The sequence below is a fragment of the Castor canadensis genome, chromosome 8 (assembly GCF_047511655.1).
Source record: "Castor canadensis chromosome 8, mCasCan1.hap1v2, whole genome shotgun sequence".
In the NCBI taxonomy this organism is placed as follows: Eukaryota; Metazoa; Chordata; class Mammalia; order Rodentia; family Castoridae; genus Castor; species Castor canadensis.
The window spans coordinates 127,037,559-127,058,072 of record NC_133393.1 but is presented as its reverse complement, the minus strand read 5'-3'; positions in this window follow the sequence as shown (position 1 = coordinate 127,058,072).

The following is a 20,514-nucleotide window of genomic DNA, read 5'->3' as shown; positions in this document are numbered from 1 at the left end:
TTGTAGCAGTGGCTTGCGCACAGGAGAACTCTGAGTAAACAAAGCCTGTGGGGCCAGGTGAGTGTTAAGCTCACCCCAGAGATCTGCATAAATAATGCCTCCAGCAACAGCAGCCTGACAGCAGTGGACAGGCAAGCCACAGCTGCAGATAGCCATTCACAGAACTGTCTTCAGACTCTTTTTTATCTCTCTCCCTACCTTTCATGAGAAAACAACCGAACTACACCTGCATGCTGAAAAACTTACTAAAACTGTATCGCATTTGAACTTGGGACACTTAGAGGGCTTTTTTTTTGTGTGTGTGTAGTTTTGTTCACTTTATGTCTCCCCTTTGATGAGACAACTACAGAACAACATCTGAGGCACCATCTCCAGGATTGCAGGCTGAAGGACGAACACCAAAATTATTAAGACTGAAATTTCATTGCATTTGAACTTGGAGGTTTTTATTTTTTATTTTTTGTTTTATTTTATTTTATTTTATATATATATTTGTTCTTTCACTTACTTTTTCTTACTTTTATTCTTATCTTTACTCCTTTTATTTTTTATTTTCAATCCTCTCTCTGTCTCTCTAATGCCTTTTCAGTCTGTCCCTGTTTATATCTTTGAAACTTTTTTTGTTTGTTTCTATTTTTTTTACTAGATTATTTGTTTTTCCCTTTTCCTTTAACTTCTTTGCTTTCCATCCCCTCTCACACTCCCATTCTAAATATCACTAGTGCTATTATTGATTACAAGCCAGAAAATACTTAATTGCACACAGTACAGGGACAATAACAATATCAAGGGCAATGATGGGAAGACAGAAAAAACAGAGAAACCAGTTTCCCCACAGCAAAAAATTAGTACAGGAACCAGAGGGAAATGAAGAAAACAGATACTCAGATCCAGACTCCAACAAAATGAAGATAAACTATGCCAAAGAACCCAACGAAGCCCACAAGAATAATTTAAAAGAAGACATACTACAGGTACTAAATGAGAATTTTATAGAGATGATACTGGGTATAGTCAACCAAAATGAACAGGAGACACTCAAGAAATTCCAAGACAACAAAAATAGAGAATTTGAAAAAGCAAAAGAAGAAATAAAGGAAACCATAGAAGCACTGTATAAACACCAAAGTGAAACAGAGAACATGATTAATAAGAGATAAATGAACTCAAGACAAAAAAAGACAACATGAAAAAGGAAACCACCCAGGATATGGAAAACCTCAGAAAAAAGAATGAAACAGAACTGCAAAACAAGATGGAAGGCCAATCCAGCAGAATAGAACAAACAGAAGACAGAATCTCAGAACTCAAAGATGAAATGGTAATTAAAGGAAAAACCGAAGAACTATTAATTAAACAATTCAATTCTTGTGAAAAGAAAATGCAAGAACTCACCAACTCCATCAAAAGACCAAACTTGACAATCATGAGCATCGAAGGAGAAGAGGTGCAAGCAAAGAGAATGCATAATATATTCAACAAAATTATAACAGAAAATTTCCCAAATCTAGAGAAAGATATTCCCATACAGATGCAAGAGGCCTCCAGGACACCAAACAGACCAGATCAAAATAGAACTACCACACGACATATCATCATCAAAACAACAAGTTGAGAAATTAGGGAAAGAATTTTGAAGGCTGTAAGAGAGAAAAAACAAATAAGATACAAAGGTAAACCCATCAAAATCACAGCAGACTTCTCAACAGAAACATTAAAAGCAAGAAGCGTGTGGGGTGAGATCTTCTGGGCACTGAATGAAAATAACTTCAACTCCAGGATACTCTACCCAGCAAAACTATCATTCAAAATAGATGGAGCAATAAAAGTCTTCCATGATAAGCAGAAACTAAAACAATATGTGACCACAAAGCAACCATTACAAAAGATTCTTCAAGGGATTCTGCACATAGAAAGTAAAACCCAACATAACCATGAAAGGACAGGAAGCACCAAAATACAGGAAAAGAAAAAGCAAGAAAGTAGAGAGTAAACTCACCTTAGGTACACACAATCAAACTTTCAAACAACTAAGACAACTAAATGGCAGGAATCACCACAACCTGTCAGTACTAACACTTAATGCTAACGGACTTAATTCACCCATCAAAAGGCACCGCTTGACAAAATGGATTAAAAAGGAAGATCCAACAATCTGTTGTTTACAGGAGACCCATATCACCAACAGAAATAAGCATAGGCTTAGGATGAAAGGCTGGAAGAAGATTTACCAAGCCAATGAGCCCTAAAAACAGGCAGGAGTAGCAATACTTACCTCTGACAAAGTAGACTTCAAACCTACATTGATCAAACGAGATAAAGAAGGACATTCCATACTAATAAAAGGGGAAATAGACCAAAAGGAAATAATAATTATCAACCGATGTGCACCCAATGTCAATGCACCCAATTTCATCAAACATACCCTAAAGGACCTAAACGCATATATTAACTCCAATACAGTGGGTGTGGGAAACTTTAACACCCCATTAAAATCAATAGGTAGGTCATCCAAACAAAAATCAATAAAGAAATTCAAGATCTAAAATATACAATAGATCAAATGGACCTACTTGATGTCTACAGAACATTTCATCCAACTTCTACACAATATACATTCTTATCAGCAGCCCATGGAACCTTCTCCAAAATAGATCATGTCTTAGGGCACAAAGCAAGTCTCAGCAAATATAAGAAAATAGAAATTATACCATGCATACTATCTGATCACAATGCAATAAAACTAGAACTCAACAACAAGAGTAAAGACAAAAAACTTGCAAACAGCTGGAAACTAAATAACTCATTACTTAATGAACAATGGGTCACTGATGAAATAAAAGAGGAAATTAAAAAGTTCCTGGAAGTCAATGAAAATGAAAACACAACCTACCGGTACCTATGGGACACAGCAAACACAGTTTTGAGAGGAAAGTTTATAGCCATGAGTGCATAAATTAAGAAGACTGAAAGATCCCAAATCAATGACCTAATGATACATCTCAAACTCCTAGAAAAACAAGAACAAGCAAGTCCCAAAACAAATAGAAGGAGAGAAATAATAAAAATAAGAACTGAAATCAATGAAATAGAAACCAAAAAAACCATAAAAAGAATTAATGAAACAAAAAGTTGGTTCTTTGAAAAAATAAACAAAATCAACAGACCCCTGGCAAACCTGACTAAAATGAGGAGAGAAAAAACTCAAATTCATAGAACCAGGAATGCTAAAGAGGAGATAACAACAAACCCCATGGAAGTCCAGGAAATTATCAGAGACTACTTCAAGAACCTATATTCAAATAAATTCAAAAATCTTAAAGAAATGGACAGATTTCTAGACACATATGATCATTCAAAACTGAACCAAGAGGAAATTAATCACCTGAATAGATCTATAACACAAAATGAAATTGAAGCAGCAATCAAGAGTCTCCCCAAAAAGAAAAGTCTAGGACCAGATAAATTCTCTGCTGAATTCTATCAGACCTTTAAAGAAGAAGTGATACCAACCCTCCTTAAACTGTTCCACGAAATAGAAAGGGAAGGAAAACTGACAAACACATTTTAGGAAGCCAGTATTACACTTATCCCAAAACCAGGCAAAGACACCTCCAAAAGGGAGAACTATAGGTCAATCTCCTTAATGAACATTGATGCAAAAATCCTCAAGAAAATAATGGCAAACTGAATTCAACAACACATCAAAAAGATTATTCACCACGACCAAGTAGGCTTCATCCCAGGAATGCAAGGTTGGTTCAACATACAAAAATCAATAAATGTAATAAACCACATTTACAGAAGCAAAGAAAAAAACCACTTGATCATCTCAATAGATGCAGAAAAAGCCTTTGATAAGATCCAACACCATTTCATGATAAAAGCTCTAAGAAAACTAGGAATAGAAGGAAAGTACCTCAACGTTATAAAAGCTATATATGACAAACCTACAGCCAGCATTATACTTAACGGAGAAAAACTGAAACCATTCCCTCTAAAATCAGGAGCTAGACAAGGATGCCCACTATCTCCACTCCTATTCAACATACTACTGGAATTCCTAGCCAGAGCAATTAGGCAAGAAGAAGGAATAAAAGGAATACAAATAGGTAAAGAAACTGTCAAAATATCCCTATTTGCAGATGACATGATCCTATACCTTAAAGACCCAAAACACTCTACTCAGAAGCTTCTAGATATCATCAATAGCTATAGCAAGGTAGCAGGATATAAAATCAACATAGAAAAATCATTAGCATTTCTATACACTAATAGTGAACAAACTGAAAAAGAATATATGAAAACAATTCCATTTACAATAGCCTCAAAAAAAATCAAGTATCTAGGATTAAACTTAACAAAGGATGTGAAGGACCTCTACAAGAAAAAGTATAAACTTCTGAAGAAAGAGATTGAGGAAGACTATTATAGAAAGTGGAGAGATCTCCCATGTTCATGAGTTGGTAGAATCAACATAGTAAAAATGTCTATACTCCCAAAAGTAATCTACATGTTTAATGCAATTCCCATCAAAATTCTAATGACATTCATTAAAAAGATTGAAAAATCTACTGTGAAATTTATATGGAAACACAAGAGGCCACGAATAGCCAAGGCAATACTCAGTCAAAAGAACAATGTGGGAGGTACCACGATACCTGACTTCAAACTATATTACAAAGCAATAACAATAAAAACAGCATGGTACTGGCACAAAAACAGACATGAAGACCAGTGGAACAGAATAGAGGATCCAGATATGAAGCCACACAACTATAACCAACTTGTCTTTGACAAAGGAGCTAAAAATATACTATGGAGAAATAGCAGCCTCTTCCACAAAAACTGCTGGGAAAACTGGTTAGCAGTCTGCAAAAAACTGAAACTAGATCCTTGTATATCACCCTATACCAATATTAACTCAAAATGGATCAAGGATCTTAATATTAGACCCCAAACTCAAGAACTTTCTCAACGAAACCCCAGCAGCACAGCAACTAAGAGATAGCATAGATAAATGGGACTTCATAAAACTAAAAAGCTTCTGTTCATCAAAAGAAATGGTCTCTAAACTGAAGAGGACACCCACAGAGTGGGAGAAAATATTTTCCAGCTACACATCAGACAAAGGACTGATAACCAGAATATATAGGGAACTTAAAAAACTAAATTCTCCCAAAACTAATGAACCAATAAAGAAATGGGAAAGTGAACTAAACAGAACTTTCTCAAAAGAAGAAATTCAAATGGCCAAAAGTCACATGAAAAAATGCTCACCATCTCTAGCCATAAAGGAAATGCAAATTAAAACCACACTAAGATTCCACCTCACCCCTGTTAGAATAGCCATCATCAGCAACACCACCAACAACAGGTGTTGGCGAGGATGCGGGGAAAAAGGAACCCTCTTACACTGTTGGTGGGAATGTAGACTAGTACAACCACTCTGGAAAAAAATTTGGAGGCTACTGAAAAAACTAAACATTGATCTACCATTTGATCCAGCAATACCACTTTTGGGGATATACCCAAAAGACTGTGACACAGGTTACTCCAGAGGCACCTGCACACCCATGTTTATTGTGGCACTATTCACAATAGCCAAGTTATGGAAACAGCCAAGATGCCCCATTACTGATGAATGGATCAAGAAAATGTGGTATCTATACACAATGGAATTTTATGCAGCCATGAAGAAGAATGAAATGTTATCATTCACTGGTAAATGGATGGAATTGGAGAACATCATTCTGAGTGAGGTTAGCCTGGCCCAAAAGACCAAAAATCGTATGTTTTCCCTCATATGCGGACATTAGGTCAAGGGCAAACACAACAAGGGGATTGGACTTTGAGCACATGATAAAAGCTTTAGCACACAAGGGAGGGGTGAGGATAGGTAAGACACCTAAAAAACTAGCTAGCATTTGTTGCCCTTAACGCAGAGAAACTAAAGCAGATACCTTAAAAGCAACTGAGGCCAATAGGAAAAGGGGACCAGGAACTAGAGAAAAGGTTAGATCAAGAAGAATTAACCTAGAAGGTAACACACATGCACAGGAAATTAATGTGAGTCAACTCCCTATATAGCTATCCTTATCTCAACCAGCAATAACCCTTGTTCCTTCCTGTTATTGCTTATACTCTCTCTACAACAAAATTAGAGATAAGGGCAAAATAGTTTCTGCTGGGTATTGAGGGGGTGGGGAGAGAGGGAGGGGGCAGAGTGGGTGGTAAGGGAGAGGGCGGGGGCAGGGGGGAGAAATGACCCAAGCATTGTATGCACATATGAATAATAAAACAATAAAAATAAAATAAAAAATAAAAACGGAAAGAAAAAATAAATAAAAATTCAATGAAATGAATGGTTTTCTAGATATAAAATAATAAAATTGGCTTGATGAAAAGTGGGGCAAAACATACTTTTCTACAATAATATATTTATCTCTTTTTTCAACCCATTTTACAGGGCAAACACGAAAGCTCAGTAAAATAAAATAACTTAGCAAATGTCAGCTAGTGAATAATTCATACATATCTGTTTTAAGGCCATATTCTTTCCACCAGTTTGCATAATCCTAAATCCCAAATCAGGATTGAGGCTGGCAGTCATATCCTGACAGTAATTCTGCAGTTCATTCTCAACAGTCTACTCCTGTTTGTATTTTATAACCACATTGAAGTCTTAAAAAACCTAAATTCTATGTGCTATTACAAACCTGAACTTTTTCAAGTTAAGACACTAGTTATTTCTGGTTTAAACTGGATTTCTTTTAGAAAACTACTAAATCACTTACAAGATTCTTCACAGGACTTTCATCCTTTTCTGTCTCTTCTCTTTAGAGTGATTAAGCACTGGGAGTTCTGGTCTAAGTTCTCGGGTAAGAGTCCACAGACTCTTCTGTGTAGACAGAAGAATACCTGATTCATGATTATTTCTCTCCTTGTTCACATGGCTCCAGTTAGTCAAAACTTCCCTTGGAAGAGGAAAGGTTGAAAAGTCATTGTCATCACCCAGCTTTGGCCACCTTCTGCTCATTGTCTTCTACAGAAGTTCCTTACTATGTGTCTCTGGAATCTTCAACATCCATGGTAGCTCTCATCTTTAACCTCCTGTCTTGTTCCACTCATTAGATTTCTTGTTTACTGTCTGGATAAACAGACAAGAGGGTCAAGCTTCAGTCCTCTTTCTCATTTGGCTTACTTTGCCATCTGTTCTACTCAACAGCTGCTGTTCCATGTTGAAATGAGCAACTAAGAACTTGCCACCCCAGAAAGTCCAACACTACAGGCAGCACATCTATTTTTTGACTTTTGACTCAAAAGGGGCTGACTAATGGATAAATCTCAGAAACTCAGTGCACTGGACTGTAATATCCTGCCATTGAAATCTCTAGTTCTCTGTACAGTCCCTAACTTGTATAGTACTGATACATCATGATGCCAGAGATGGAGATGTGGCTAATTTCAAGATACACAGAGAATTCTCAGATCAGAACTCAGTCTTTCTCAGTAGCCCTACTGCTCAGAATAAAATAGAGGGATTTTATGGGATTACAAAATTATCTTCCAAGCAAATCTACAATTTAGAGAGATGGATACTACAAATAACTTGCAAGTCTTCAAACAAAATATTGAATTAGGAAAAAAACAAGGTATTACACTGAAATGGCAGCATCCAAAACTCCTTTTTTTGGAATAATTTAATAAAAGAAATTCTTCTTTCCACCTTCACAGTATAAATTTATGATCTGGATCATTGAAAGGTTTTCATAGACAAAGATGTGTGGAAGATACATATCCAGAAATTTTACAATTTTTAAGTGAAACTCTAAGTGGCAAGAATTATTGAATCATCGCATAGGTAATTCATTTTGTTCAGATATTGCAACAGTAAGTTTGGCATCACAACTAGACTATTGTCACAGTGAACACAATTCAAATAACAAGATTTTCCTGATTAATCTATTCACTTCAAATTTTAATGACATATAGACAAGTCCACACGGAGTATGTACCTGATTTTGTCATATCACATACACCTACTCTTTATGTAAAATATAGGAATACAAAAAGCTCTGTGAAACTTAGAAGTCATCCTACATTCCTCCTTTTTTCTCATCCCTTTCAAACTGTCCTTCATCAATGTCATACCTTGATATATCTGGTCTTTGTCCTCACTTTTCAGTTTTGCCAGGCAATGATTTAGTTTGGTCATTTTATGACATTTGTTATAATGACTTCATAATTTATTTCTTTTTCTGCCTTCTACCTCCATAGAGCTCCAACACCTGCTCATCTAGCTGATCTGGTACACTAAAATCCTTTAATAGATTCCTGTTGTCTTCAGAATGATAAATCCAAATAGTATAGGATATACCCCCCTATGCTTCATGGTCTCCTGCCTTCTTACTGTTCCTGTTCTACCTTTCCCTCCCATCTCCTTCTCACTGTATTCCATTGGCTACACCTGTGACTCCTAGAATTTTTCAAGCTTTCATCTGCAGACTTTGCTCATGTGTGTCCCGCTTTCCAGAACACTCTTCTCTTCCTTCACTTAAGTAATTTTTGCTTATCCTTCAAGTTGTAGTTCAAGTAGCATTCCTTCTAGAAGTCATTCTCCCTCTTACAGCCATCCCACACCCTATCTGAAGTAGGATACCAATTCACCAGTGGACTCCCGGAGGTCTTTGGATAACAGCTGTATTAAGCATCACAATGAAAGTTAATTTTGTTTATCCTTGGGCAGGAAATCCCCATAAAATACTGAATGTTTCTGCATTATCTTCATACATTCAGAGCCTAGCACAAGTATGAATGGAGAGTAGCTATTCAAAAGGTATGTGCTAACTGAGTCATTCAGTAAGTACAGTTACTTGGTGACTGTGTAATCATGAGCAAAACATTAACTGTCTCACCTTCTTCATCTATAAAATTGGCATAATGTTATACTTATTTCCTAAGAGTTACAAAAGAATCAAATGAGATCATCCAACACAGTTCTTTGCTTGAAATATTGTCTGATAATTTTATGTCTCTATCTTTATTCCCTCACCTTAATCATGTGTCAGGCACTTTCACCAGCCTTGTTACCAACAAGTTTAATAATAATCTTCCAAAGCTTCATACTTCTTATCCATTGAGAATTTAATGTTAGTACTACTTCCAAATGATTAAGTGAAATAATGCACATAAAATATATAGCAGAGTTTGGCACATAGTAAATACCTAATAAATTTTGTTGTGATTTTTGTCTTTATTATTAATTTTTTGCTTAAAAAGAATAATACTTATTATTAATGATTTATATGATAAACAAGGTTGTGCTTATGACACTAAGATTCAGTATTATAAAAATGTTCTAGACCTTTGCCAGATATATTAGAAGAACAAATTTTCTTAAAATATACCTGGAATGTGGTGACTTAAGCCTGTAATCCTAGCTATTTGGAGGCTTAGATTGTAAAGATCATGATTCAAAACCAGCCTGAACAAAACATTCCCAAAACACCATATCAACTTTGAGCCTGGGCATAGTGAGACGCTTTCTCAAAAAGGGTGGAGTGGCTCAAGTGGTAGAGTACCTAACAAGTGCAAGGCCCTGAGTTTAACCCCTAATATTGCCAAAAACTTTTAAGAATTTTTGAGAATAAGTAACAGACATTAATTTATTATGATTAACATGTGGAATTTATTTAGAGCTAATGCCCATAAATTATTCTTAAAATTAACATCAGATTTCTTCCTGGAATTCTAAGGACTTACAATGAGAGAGCAGAATGATAGTTAGCAATGAAACATATCTAGGGCAATATATCTTGACATTCTTCAACTACTTGGGAACATGAAGCATCAAGGGAAGCAGAAATAGCACAGATAAAAAGAAAAAGAAATTAAGAATGACTTTAGAGAAAGCAAAGGAAACAGAATTTTCATTTGACCTACATTTATAAAGGGAAGTGCTACAACAGAAATAATGGGAAATGTTTATACTGAATATTCAATGCCTGAATTCAACATTTGTGATAGACTGGAGAAATGATTAACTTTCTAAATACCACAAATTCATTGATTATATTTAAAGAACAAGAGTGTCTATTACCAAAAATATGAAAGATTTGGTTATTCAGAAGGAAATTTATCTCAAATTGTCACTTGATCGGTTTTGGCAGAGAACTTCCCTTTCACTGACACATCTAGTCTAAAGATTCATTATTTCTTACTTATTTAGTGAAGTTACTGTTGCATCAAACACAGACAGCTTGGTGCCTGACCTATGGGTAAAGAAAATGTTGAAATGGGAGGAGGACAAAACCTTAATAAGTATATTATATTCACATTGACTTTTGGTTATATTTGACAGCTTCTCAGTACAAGTAGCATTTTCTATGTAGTATCAACTAAAATACTGCAGAAAGGTTAGCAAAGTTGTTTTCAAAAAAATTTAAACACTCTGCACTGATAAAGCTGCTTTCATTGTTCTCCATTTACCCAAGTAGCTTAAAACCTTTTTTGAAAGAAGCCAGGGAATGAAATATAAACATTTTATTTAAGCAAAGCACATTCTTTTCAGAGACAGCAGTGGTTATGTTGGGATATCCAACTTATCTAGAACCCTACAAGTTTAGGGTTCTTAGGCTATGGTGAGAAGGCAATGCAGATATATTTTAAATATTTCTCTTTGGGATAAGATGGGGGAACCATAAAAAGGTAGAAGTCTTGAATTAAAACCAGAGAAGACCATCATAATGACTGAGCTTCTAGTTCTAATACAATCAGGAAAAATGGTGTGTGTTGGAGAGAGAAAGAGAGAGAGAGAAAGAGGGTAAGAAGGGCAAGGAGGTAAGGATCTACGAATAAACAGAATAAGGAATTCAGTACAGAGACAATGCTAGACGGGAGAAAGGTAAGAACACTGAGCAAAATGACTAGCCCTGGACCCCAAACAGGTCTTCTAATTACATCATGCAATTGCTAAGAACTGGTAATATATGATTTTTCTTTCTATTTACAACTCACAATGAGTTTCTTAGCTGGTTTTTACAAAGCAATACCACTTAGCAACTTCTTGCAAATTTCTTCATTGTTTTATATATTTAGAATCCTTTTGTTTTGGAAACCATATTACTATCTGCAAATTTTGATTCTACAACATCGAAGTGTGAGACTCAGAAAGTAAATTTTAAAAAGCATTTATTTCTCAAGTATTTTTATCAAAATTTGGTTTGAAATCTTACTTGCATATTTTGTTAGTATTTAGCTTTATTTTCTAATCTCGTATTATTTTATATCCCCAACTAGAATGCAAACTCCTGTGTCTAATTTTTCTTATATTCTCTGTTAACCAAAATCAGTGCCTTGGATATAGACTATACTTGTTTCTAATTTTATTTGATTTGAGTTGATATTAGGATAGAGATCAGTAATAAATAATAGCTTCAACTTAAAGTTAACATTCACTGTGTAGGAAGAAAAATTTTAAATATTTCTTGGAAAAGATAGAAGATTAATACTTCATTCACTCATTTATAGAGTCAAAAATATTAGGATGAGTTTTGGGACACAGTGAACAAAACATATAGAAAAAAATACCTGCCTCTGTATATATTTTATGTCAAGGGGAATGTACAGGTACTATCAGAGGCAGAAATGTCAAGGAAATAAGTTGAATAATTATAGGTGGTCATAAAGGGCCCCCCTCAAAAGGTGATATTCAGGCAAGAATGCAGAAAGTGGGGGATGATCCAGCAGAGTATCTGGGGAGAAGAATATTCAGGCAGTGAGAATAAGTAGAACTGTCTCCAGGTAGAAACATGCTATGTGTGCTTGGAATCCAGCAAGGCTGCCCCTTGTGAGCTGAGCACTGAGATTGAGACAGAGTATTGTAAGAAATGAATTGAGAGACAATGAGCCTGGGGAAAGGTACAGATCATCAGGCCTGGTTGGCCTCTGAGAGGACTCTTTAGCATACTTTAATGAGAGAAGGGCAAAGATATTATATGTAGCTTAACAGGATCACTCTGTTTTGCTGAAACTGGATTATGAATGTTTCAGAGAAATCAGGAGGAATGTTACAAGCTAGGCAAGAAATGTGATTTGGCCCAGAGGGATAGCAGTAAAGGCAGTAAAAAGTGATAGGACTCTAACCATATATTGAAGTTAGAGTTCAGGAGATTAGAAAATGTAAGGTATGAAAATCAGGCAGAAAACATGGATGACTAGAGGTATTAAAATATTATCAAACACTTGGAAAACAGACAAAAAGATGACTCTGCGTCCTTTCCTATTAGATAACTGCTTAGCAGGCCCTGACAAGGATGAACTAATTCCCCAGGGCAAGCACCGATGTTGACTTACTATTTACAATTGTGAAATGACTATCACTGCAATGATATGTCCACTTGTAAACTTTCATCCTGTAAAGATGCAAATATTTTCCATCCAGTAGAGAAGATAAATTTAATAGCTTTGTACTGAAAGTTGTTACCTACTTTGTATCTAATTTAGCAAATTTATTTTGCTTGCCTTCCTTCCTTACTATATAAAAGTCTTTCCTTTGAATTAACTTTGTTTCTTTTGGGTCCTTCAATTTCAGACTCAAGGTTTTAACTGTGCTGGTTTATTTATATGTGAACTAACAAATTTTGACATATTAAATAAATTTTGACCCATGTTTACTTCATATTCATATTAGAGTCATATTCTTATGTTTTAGGGTCTTGTAGGGGAAGTTACTTTCTTTGTTTTGTTTGAGACAGAGTCTCACTATGTAGCCCAGGCTGGCCTGGAACTTGTTCTGTAGCCTAGGCTAGCCTCCAACTCATAATCTTCTTGCCTCAGCCTTCTGAGTGCTGAGACTACAGGTTTATTCAACCATGCTTAGTTATTCCTGTATTTTTCTTTTTTTTTCAAACATTTTGACATAGGTTTTGAGTGCAAGCAATTGACAGAGTGTAGCAACTCCTTACTGAAGTGGGGAAGGTCATGAACAAGGGTGAAAATCAGTATCTCAGGTTTGAATAGGATGGATTTAAGGTTGCTTAATAGGCATTTAAGTGATGATTCGGACTGGGATGTTGGATGGAAGTATCTGAATCTGAGAAGGAGATGAGGTTCAAGATAGGAAATCAAGAGCCACCAGCATTAAGAGTCTCAAGACATTAACTCTTAATGGTCTTAAGAATTATGAGACTGTATGAGATCACCCATGGAGTCCAGATTTTAAAAATTTACAAACACTAAGCCCTGAGACTTACCAATATTTAAAGTTTAAGTATGAGAAGAAACAAGAAAAAGAAGTAGTTAGGAAAATTACGGGCCTATGTTACCCTAGAAGCTAATTAAAGAAGATACTTCAAGCAGGAGGTAGGAATTTACTCCCATATTCAGATAAGATGAAGACAAAAAACTGACCAATGAACTTGGAAACACATATGTCCTTTCTGTCCTTAACCAAAGCATTTTTGATACAATTATGGATTAAAAGTCTAATTGGAAAGAGTTTGAAAGGAAATCGGAATAAAGCAATTGGAGAGACCATAGACAACTCAATGGAGGAGTTTTGTGATGCAAAAAAGAACACTGAGTCTGATGGGAAAAAGAAGGGTTCAAGGGATACATTTTACTATGAAATAATTGACTTTTGTTTTTTATTGTTAGTGATCAAGTTGATTGAAATAAATGGATGGTGCTAGAGAAAAAGAGAAAAAAGATTAGAGCAGAGTCCTTAAGTAGATGAGAAGGGAGAGGGGCTAAGGCACTAGTTAGAGATGATTTTGTCCTAATGAGGTTTGCTTATCACAATAAGAGGAGAAAAGGCAGCATGTATGGGCACAGATTAGGGCCTAGTTCTCAGTAATGCAAGCTGCAGGAAGCCCAGGTGGTCGGATTTGTGCTTTTCTTCAGTCAAGTTCCATTGTGAGGGTACAGACATAGGGTGGATGGAAAATCTGATTGAACTGCAGCTGGGGTTTTGTCAGGTCATTTTAGTGAAACAAGAGCATATCGAAGGACTTGAAAATGCACAAAGGAGTGATTAAACCATGGGGCATAGAAAGCAGGGGAAGGAGAGCAGAAAGAGCACGAGAAGGTGATGAGAGTGAAAAAGTGGGTCAGCAGTTTACAGGGTCAAATGAAATTAAACGGTGGAGTCAGACAACTCTTGGAAGTAAACTATAAAGGCTGGAGTTAGGATCGTAAGGTTAAATTCTGGTAATTCATATTATAGATAATTAATTACAAATCTGGATTTGGTCTAAAAATGTGGTGGCTAAAATAAGGTGGAGACTTAGTGCCAGGACCATGAAAATGGAGGAAGAAGAAACAGAACTCATGGGAGTGCACATGGCATTGACAAGGTAGTTACCCAGTTATTCAGTGGTATGGAGGAGGGGGAGATCAGGAAGCCTGGCTGCATAGACCCTGTTTTTACACAATACCTTATGATGTCATGAAAATATTTAGATATTTGTAAAGTAAACTGCATTGTTTTTAACTGCTTTAATTAAGAGAAATAGAAGAATTGTAGCATTATTTATTTTTGTATCCTGGAGTACTTGGTCTTCCAAACAACCTTTTCCAAAATACTAATGTTTTCTACTGCCTGAGACTATATTTCCTAAATGCATAATACTTATCCTCTTGTCCTTTTTACCAAGAACAGAAACAGAAAGCAAAATAGTATACAAAGCTAGGCAAGAGTAAAAGCTCTGTCTGACCCCTGACAAGAGATGTACAAAATGAATTGAGAGTAAATACAAAAAGAAGGGGGAAATTTAAAGGTGTGGAGGGAAGGGGGGAAGTGTGTGCAGGATAAAGAAAAAACAAATATATAAAGCTCTGCACTGTGGTTAGCAAAGCCTACACACAGTAATAGCACTGGGATACCATGCTGTTACTCAACAATTTACTCCACAACAGAATGAAACAAGATGACTGATCCAGTAACACCTCCAAAGTATGCAGGTCTCTCCTGGTTGATTTGCTAGTACAAAAGTCTTGGGACTAGAGGAGATTCAGGGTGTTTAAAATTACTCACATTGACATCATTTGCTCAAAAAATAAGAGTATATTTGCAATTTATTCTATAAAGTTTAACTATTTAATAAATCTATTCATTATTTTATTTGTGATATCTACATCACAACTCACAAATAATGTGTGTTTTGTTTAAAACTCAAGTATTAGAAATTAGTAAAAATCACTAACCAAAGTAAGTTTGGGGAGGGATGGAGTCTTACCAGTTGGTTCTGCTGGTACTTTCTTTCTGCAAGATGAGTTTATAAATTTAATATCTGAGTACATTTAGTTGCATAAGTATTTTTCTCTCACTAGAAATCAAAGCAAGAATTCAAGAGCTTAGGTCAATCTTTATTTTTTAAATCCAGCATTAAAATGATAATCATCGCAACTAGATTAACATCATATAAATTTCCTCACTGAGATGGCAGAAATAGAACAATCTAAGAACAACAAATAAAGCAAGAAAGGCTTTGATAGGTATCCTTTAGCCTGTGAGGTGTCAAGTGATTTCTTAAAGACTGGTCCACACCCTCACATATAAAGATGATCTTCTGCCACTTTTTGTGACTTTAAAAGAAAAATAAACAGAACAAATGTTCATTTCATAAATTCATTTTTAGAATAAAGACAAAAAGATTTGGATTTGGAATGGTATTATTTAAGCAATTCAATTAAGAAATTATCTCAAATTGCCCTTGGCACAGCAAACATGACTGAACATGCACACATTTGTCTGTTCATTTAACTGCCAGGAAATACTTTTCCTTAATTCCAGTTTATGCGTTCCTAGCAATTTTCATAACAGAACACAGAAAAACCAAACAATGCATTTCTAGGGGATTATATCACTTCTCAGATAGTCCTAATCACTTGAAGAGAATTAGAAAGTGTGAGGCTTAAGGCCAATACATACTACTTGTGCACAAAGGCACTATCTTTAAGGAGGGTATCCAAACAAGATGGAACGGTTTCTACACATATGTCCTGTACTTTAAGCATTTAAAGAATCCATAGTAATCAAATGACTTGAAATCTTAGAAAGTATCTTGCCACTAGGAGAGAGGCTATGGTCAAATTATACTTTCATGACAATTTAAAATCTTTAAAGTTTGCACTACTACTTTACCTCAGAAAATGTGCTCTTACTCTTCCTGTTGATATATAAAATTTTTATCTCAGGTAGCCCAAGATTTGAGTTTTTTGAGTCCCTGTATCTCTACACACATCTCATTACACACTGTCACACCCTATGTTGTATACCACTGTCAATGTTTTTTGGACTCTACCCTACTGCATGTTTCCTGATTTGGTGAGCATTTGGGGACTTCTTGTTCAAGGAATCATCAATCTGCAATTTTTTTGCAGTGTTGGAATGGAACCCAGGGCCTCATGTATGCTAGGCAAGTGCCCTACAACTAAGATACACACCAACCCCTGAAAGTCATTTTTGCCCCAGGAGTTACTGTGAATCACGTCTATTTTACAGAAATCAGATTGCATCTAAAGATTATGTTTGCCTCTCTGAATTATAGTTACTTAGTACTCTAGCAGTCATAACTCTTGCAATAAAAGTGAGAGATGAGCTCCTATAACTTGCTTAAGCAAAAAAAAAGTGGGGGGTGGGACAAGGGGAGCCTAGAGTGGCCACATGTGCCTGTAATTGACTCAGAAGGAGGAGATGGGGTGGATCATGGCTTGAGGCTAGCCAGGAAAAAGTTACAAAGACCACATCTCAAACAAGCTGGGTATCGCGGAACACATCTGTAATGCCAGCTATGTGGAATGCACAGGTAGAAGGATCGCAGTCTGACACTGGCCCAGACAAATATGCAAGACTCTATCTGAAAATAACTAAAGCAAAAAAAGATGGAAGCTGTGGCTCAAGTGGTAGAGCACCTGCCTAGCAATTACAGGTCCTTGAGTTCAAATCCTACTACTGCTTTCAAATGAGGAGGGGTGTCACAAAAGTGTATATGGAATGAGAGTGGAGTTAATGGGCTTACAGAATTTCAAAACACTAACTTCAAACATAACTGAGTACAACAGAAAGTAAGTTACATCATCAATATATAGTTTCTCTTAATCCATACACTCTGCTTTCCTCCTCATCCTTTCCATTCTTAGACTGCCTTATCCTTCAAGACAGCAAGATGAAGAGCTGAGTGTGGTGGTTCATGCCTGCAATCCTAGCAATCAGGAGGCTGAGGCAGGAGGATCATGAATTTGAGGCCAGCCTTGTCTACATAGTAAGACCCTGTCTCTAAATAAATAAATGAACAAACAGCAAGTTTGCTCCCAAAATCTCCAGGTGTACTATATTTCATGGGATCAAGATCATTGACTACAAGAAAAACTTTATGTACCTATAAGAAAGGAAAAATGCTGACCCCCCTAATAACCCCATAGTTTTTTATGTCTGATGATAAAATGCATCCCTATATCAGAGATGTCAAATTGTGGGTGAAAAGATGGTATCTTATAACCAATGAAATAGTCTGTGCCACATTCTCAGCAACTCCCAGGTAGTAACAGGGTTTTATTGCCTTTATCAGGTATAACTGGTCTTAAATAGGATCCTGCCTCTTGTTGAGCAGACCAGGAAAATGGAATCTGCTACTCAGTCCCACTCAAGTCTTTATATATATATATATATAAAATAAGGCATTTTCTAGGAAAAAAAAGGTATGAATTCTAGAAAGACAAAAAATGCTAATAAATTCCCAACATTGTAAATCTATGTAATGATAAAACTGCACATCACTGGTATTTGATCTCTGTCGCAAGAAGAATTTAAGAACAGTGAATGGAGAAGGAAAAGTAACATTTTCAGTATTGAATAGTGCCTGCAAATATTTCATCTCTTGCTGAGGTGATCTTTTCTTTTTTTCTCTTTTATTACCTCATTTCATGCTTCAAATTTTTTCTACAATAAAGAAACCACTTCCTTTTAGGCCTGAAACCTACAGTGTCAAGGCTACAAATAGTACAAGTTGATTAGACAGTGTTATCCTAGTGTCTTTCCAGTAATATATTCACTTGGATAATACTTAAGACCTGAGCTAAATTTCGTTCTCCATTTATCAAGGACATAGTTTACATAATTTAGTGTCTGTTATGTACCATAAATAGCATTTCTGTTACCAAAGCAAATGGAAAATAAAAGGTGAAAATTTCTTTTGTAGAGCCCTATATCCAAATTAATAGACAAAACCTCAAAAGTAACATAAGTAGGCAATTTGAGATTTTCAGTTGTGTGTCCTTTTTCTTCTAGTGACTAACACTTAGGCTTCTTTGCTAGGTACTCAGATTTCTTTTATCTCAAAAGATAAAGCAATAGATGCCTCTGAGACTGACCATCCAGGTAGAGAAAAGGGAGCAGATGAAGCCCATGTTACACCATGCAGGCCTCAATGGGCTGTGACAGAGTATAAGTGAAACCAAGTGACAGGAAGCAGAATCCAAAATGGATGCAGGACTTAAGCATTATTTCAGATTCAGTTACGGTGAATTGCGCTTCTACCTCACAGAGTATTTATTAGCATTCTGAGAGTAGAAATCAGTTCAGCAGCTAGAGAGCCAGAGCAGCACAGAAATAAGAGAGAAAGTACAGAGGACAGCATAAAGCCACGTGTGGTCCCCAGGAGCCCCACGATGAAGGAACTGTGCGTATGAGAAACAGATTTTATCAGGATTGCAAAGAAGACAGCAAAGCTAAAAGAAGCAATAAAGCACAATGCACTCAGATGCTCTTATGGTAGCGATGTTTCAGTTCCCAAGAAATAGAAAAAGACAGTGCAGAGTTTGGAAAGGAAGGCAACTAACACAGCTAGGCATGGGTGAAGCAGTACACTAGACATAACCTCATTTAGACCCTACAACAACTTTAGGAGATAGGATTTTCTCTGTATTACACATTAAAAAAATTAGGCAAAGAGGAATTAAATAATTTCTTTAAGGAAACCCAGTGAAAAAGTGAGGCAAGTAGGACTATCTCCTGGGCACTTGTTCATAAATTCAGCACATATTTACTGAGCTCCTGCTATGGGACAGACGTTTAAACTTCATTAGACAAAGTAAAAATATTTAGACAAAGTCTTTAATGACAAAATAAGAATGTTTATGTTATTAAAGATGTAAAAGAAGGAATTATTTTTTTTTATTTTATTATTCATATGTGCATACAAGGCTTGGGTCATTTCTCCCCCCTGCCCCCACCCCCTCCCTTACCACCCACTCCCCCCCTTCCCTCTCCCCCTCCTCAATACCCAAAAGAAACTATTTTGCCCTTATTTCTAATTTTGTTGTAGAGAGAGTATAAGCCATAATAGGAAGGAACAAGGGTTTTTGCTGGTTGAGATAAGGATAGCTATACAGGGCATTGACTCACATTGATTTCCTGTGTGTGGGTGTTACCTTCTAGGTTAATTCTTTTTGATCTAACCTTTTCTCTAGTTCCTGGTCCCCTTTTCCTATTGGCCTCAGTTGCTTTAAGGTATCTGCTTTAGTTTCTCTGCATTAAGGGCAACAAATGCTAGCTAGTTTTTTAGGTGTCTTACCTATCCTCACCCCTTCCTTGTGTGCTCTCGCTTTTATCATGTGCTCATAGTCCAATCCCCTTGTTGTGTTTGCCCTTGATCTAATGTCCACATATGAGGGAGAACATACGATTTTTGGTCTTTTGGGCCAGGCTAACCTCACTCAGAATGATGTTCTCCAATTCCATCCATTTACCAGCGAATGATAACATTTTGTTCTTCTTCATGGCTGCATAAAATTCCATTGTGTATAGATACCACATTTTCTTAATCCATTCATCAGTGGTGGGGCATCTTGGCTGTTTCCATAGCTTAGCTATTGTGAATAGCGCTGAAATAAACACGGGTATGCAGGTGCTTTTGTAATAACCTGAGTTGCATTCTTTCGATATATCCCTAGCTAGGAGTGGTATTGCTGGATCATATGGCAGACCTATGTTTAGTTTTTTAGGAAGCCTCCATATTGTTTTCCAAAGTGGTTGTTCTAGCTTACATTCCCACCAGCAGTACATAAGGGTTCTTTTTTCCCAGCATCCTTGCCAACATTTGTTGTTGGTAGTGTTCTTGATGATAGCTATTCTAACAGGAATGAGGTAGAATCTTAGTGTGGTTTTGATTTGCATTTTCTTTATGGCCAGGGATGGTGACCATTTTTCCTGTACTTTTTGGCCGTTCAGACTTATTCCTTTGAAAAAGTTCTATTTAGTTCAGTTGACCACTCATTTATTGGTTCATTGATTTTGGGAGAGTTTAGTTTTTTGAGCTCCCTGTATATTCTGGTTATCAGTCCTTTGTCTGACATATAGCCACCAAATATTTTTTTCCACTCTGTAAGTGGTCTCTTTAATTTAGAGACTGTTTCTTTTGTTGTGCAGAAGGTTTTTAATTTCATGTCATCCCATTTGTCCATCCTTTCTCTTAGTTGCTGGGCTGCTGGAGTTCTACTGAGGAAGTCCTT